The following is a 4,666-nucleotide window of genomic DNA, read 5'->3' on the forward strand; positions in this document are numbered from 1 at the left end:
GATCTGAAGCAGGACATTAGTTCTATAGATTTTGTTGCTGTTCAGGCTAACGAAACAACAGACATAACCTGCAAAAGCCAATTTGTTATTATTTTTAGGTACTTGTATCATAGGCGGAGTTATGGGGGGGGGGAATGCCCCCCCCCAATCTCTTTTGGTTTTGTTTATTTTTTTTTTCCAATCATAAGAAAACTTTATTATACAATTATGTACAATACAATTGTGCTTAAAAATTATAAATACTCTGCTATAAAAGTACACAAGAAACATGTATGGAGGTTGCAGTCCTATGACTGTCTTCTGGCAAAATGTGAATCAAAACAAAAATGTTAATCTTCAAACAACAGATCTGAGTGTCTTTTTCTTTTTAATGTTCTTATTTGGCGAGGTGGTGGAAGTTGTTCTGGGATGATATTAAGGAGTTCATTTTGATGGTTAACCATTGAGTGATGAAGTATGTAGAAGCTGCGCAGGGTGGATTCAACTGTAGGCACGTTTTGTATTATAATATTAATTACAAAACAGTGTACTGTAAGAAAGATGATACTGTTGTATTACTATATAGCACTTCCCTAACCAATGAAATGGAACAATTTTGCTAAATATAATTACTGTTATCTCTACTCAGCGTACGTATCAAAGTCATGCAATTTTGTTTTTACACAGTAATGTCTTATTGACAATGTTTCACATTAAATCTGGAATTTTTCATGTATTCACGAAAGATTTATTTTAAAGGTGATATTAAATACAGTACTGCATTAGCTGCGACTATAACAGACGAAAAATTATCCCCTTTCTTGCTTTTACATAACTATCCTTTAAACTGTTCACCATTTTCCCACTATAATTTATAATATTCTGGTAGTATTTACTTTTTTTCTTTCTTCCTGGGACACTTTCACTCATTTTAAAAGATCACTGTGCAAGATATGTAACACTAAAATGCCATTACCTATACTTCACTCTCTCACTGTTTCACGTGCACACAATCAGAAACAAACTTCACTATACTGAATAAGTTTCGTTCCTCTGTTCCCAGAGTCCACAAAACAATAATGAAATAACTTAATTCTGTCGTCGATTTGCAAAAGGGGATGCGTCCAAAATAACAAAGTGTTGGAAAATCGCTACAAAAAATCATAAACTTAAAATATTAAAATGTTCATGGATCCTGAATGTATGTATCCATAGTGATCTAATTAGAAAAAAAAATTATGAACATTTTAATTTAACTTATAGTTTTGCGATTTTCCAACACTTTATTTCCGAAATATCTCCTTTTGCAAATTGACGACAGTTATCACATGCTTACGTTGCATGAAGATTATATACTTGTGTGTGTATGTGTTGTGTGTGTGTGTGTGAGTGAGGAATAGGGTTTGCATCCTTTCGTGGTAAAGTTTCAAACATTCGTTCTCTATCGATCTGTAATTATGTTTAGACTATCGAGTGGATTGGAGAGACCCATAACTCTGAGCCATGTGTATAAAACATGGTCTTTATCTGCTGTGTGCTGATAGCATAATCCGCCGCTGGACTCCAGACGAGAGCCGTCTCCTTGCTTCTTGTAAGCATCATTATGGCGACGCAATATGAGCAGGGAGACAAATGAAAGCATTGACTTGTGTATAAGATGCAAAAATAAGACATGATGACATGATATAGGCCTATGTGTACTAAAGTAATGAGTTGAAAATCCGGGCATAGAACTAGGTCAATGCAGCATGCCAAAAAGGCAGGAGAAATTCGGACTTTTGACATAAAAATCAGTAGAGCAGTAGATTCAATGGAAAAACAGGAAATCTGCTAAATCAGTAGGTATGGCAATACTGGCCGACCTGGTTCTGTATTGTCTGAATTCGTCTGATTTGGGAATTGGATGCAGATCCCCATATACCACAGCCATACATCTATATAGGTCTGATCAATGAGAAATATATGTCTTTTCAAGTGTAGCGGCAATGGTGATGAACCCTTCAACAGATTTTTAACTTGATATAATTTATGTCGGAGTCTTCTCACTAGGTTGCTTATATGTGTATTCCAAGTCAATTTTCTGTCCAAGTACAGACCTAGGTACCGCACTGACTCAACATGTGATACTTCTTCACCTTGTAGAGTGATGGATTGATTTTCAGTTTTTCTTTTATAGGTGAACTGAATAACATTGGATTTGCTAGGGTTCATTTTAACTTTCCATTTGTTACACCATACATCCACTAAATGTAAAAACTGTTGCAATTTATTAGCAGCCATTTCACAAGGTTTTGTTTATGATTTAAGTTTCTGTGCTTAAATTCACGAATTAATGTTTTCAGATAATGTGTCTGGACTATAATATTTATTTTAAATTTCTGAATGTGTATATCTTATTTGAGGAATGAAAGAACTGTAATGTTTCTTTTATAACAGCCTGTACTCATGTATTAGAAGTCTGCAGGTGTTCAGGCTGCCACTTGGATATGTATGAATAACATACTGCACAACAATGCAGAAAAAAAAGTGATCTCTGTATAACGTGTAAACAAAGACGAAATTAAATAAATTAATTAGAGTTTACATTTCATATGATATTTTCAGGAAGTTAAGCATCATATAAAAAAGTTTTTGTTAGCACTGTTGCGTAGTTTTATTGATGTATACATGTGTTTCTGTATGAGGGATAAAAAGAGGGAGATTGTTTTAAGTTATGCCCTATTATAATATTATGTAATAGATCTACAGTTCAAGCCCTATACAACTCTGTACGAAACATGGCGGATATGGATATAAGAAACATGCACTCCAAAAATACCTTTATTAAATGATCTTATTCTGCTATAGTGTACCACAGTCAAGTTATAATGGGAGGAGGAGGAGGAAGTAAATGATGTCCCCCATAACACCGTTATATGGGGATTCTATGGTTTTGCTTTGCCCCCCCCCCACCCCAAGAAAACGGTTCTCTCTCCGCCTATGAGGTACGTAAAAGGTTGTAAGCCTGTGGAAAGATTTCTTTCTTTCAAAAAGATAAACAATCGCACAGTTAATGTTCTGAGCGAGGTTCTAAAACAAAGTCTATAATCTTTCAATTTCGGAAATAAGGTCGTAGCCCAAGCATATGATGGTGCTGCAGGAATGAGTGGAAACCAGGGTGGGTTCCAGACTTTGATGCAGGAAACATTTCTTTATGCAAAATTTGTTCACTGCTATGCCCACCAACTTAATTTAGCTATAAAACGTGTATTAAATCAGTGAAGTTGTTTTGGTTGTTTTTTTTTTTTTACAAATATTGCTGGGTTCACAACATTCTTCTCCACTTCACCTAAACGCAGTGATCTACTGCAATCTGTGTGCAGTAAGTGCATACCAACCATTTCAGCAACATGATGGACCTTTCAGTCCCGAGTTGTATTCCCTATTAAGGGAAATGAAGCAGAGCTATTGAAATGCTTCGAAAGGATTGAAGAGGGAGATGATTGAAATGAATGGGATGATATAACAATGAGAGAAGCTTTAGGCAAAAATTAAAGCTTATTAAATAATGATAATAATTTTTTTTTCTAAATATCTTTTATGACTTGATGAAACATGTTGATATATTATACAATATAATACACATGCAAACTGCAAATAGATTGAGCATATCTGATGCATTACAACATTATGAGTCAGCTGTAATGGAAATAAGAGAGAACACTAATAGATATGAAATAAATGTCGATGTAGAGAAGAATGTTCGTTTCCTCCAAGAAAAAGGCTGAAACTCAGTAGGCAAGTAAACCTGTTGGCAGATACTAAAGAAGTATGCGATATCATTACCAACAAATTCAATGGACGTTTCCTGCAGTCACATATTTGGCAACTTTAATATAGCCTACTTGATCCAAAGAATTTGCTTCATACAGAGATATGTTCCCCACTGACCTGGCTAATATTTTCGTGAAAAGTTACAGTCCATTAATTTCGAGAGAAAAATTGATTAATGAATTACCAGTGATCTATCGAAATGATACATTTAAAGACATTTCTTCTGTGAGATATTTGTTCTTTTTTTTTTTTATGGATTACTCCTTTGAAGATTCATTCTCTGAAGTGGGCAAAGCCCATGAATTTCAATAACATCTGTTTCAACAACTGAGTCAGAACGGAGTTTCAGCACATTAAGTAAGATAAAACATTTCCATGGGTCAAGATAGACTGAATTCGTTGGCTTTCTGTTCTATTCATAAGGAGTATCTCCATCAAATTCCGAACTTCAAGAACAGGGTCATCGAAAAGTTTGCCAGCCAGGATAGACGAGCACATCTTCTTTATAAATAATTCTGCAAATTGCTGAGTTTAATGTTTTTTAGTGGGTTATTTTACGACGTTGTATCAACATCTCAGGTTAAGTTTATTCAGTGGCGTGTGGTGGTATTTTATACTGGATAAGCAGTAAGCAACGAGAAATTTAAAAATTACGGTACAAATAAATAAGAGTACTACAGTAATAAATGCAAGTTTTGTGTAGCACAAAATTGAATGTACCGGTACCTAATCTTTAATGAATACGGTAATATATAAGAATAATAGTAATAATAATAATAATAATAATAATAATAATAATAATAATCTATGCCCAAGGTTGTGGGTTCGATCCCGGGCCAGGTCGATGGCATTTAAGTGTGCTTAAATGCGACAG

Source organism: Periplaneta americana, chromosome 7 (genome assembly GCF_040183065.1).
Source record: "Periplaneta americana isolate PAMFEO1 chromosome 7, P.americana_PAMFEO1_priV1, whole genome shotgun sequence".
In the NCBI taxonomy this organism is placed as follows: Eukaryota; Metazoa; Arthropoda; class Insecta; order Blattodea; family Blattidae; genus Periplaneta; species Periplaneta americana.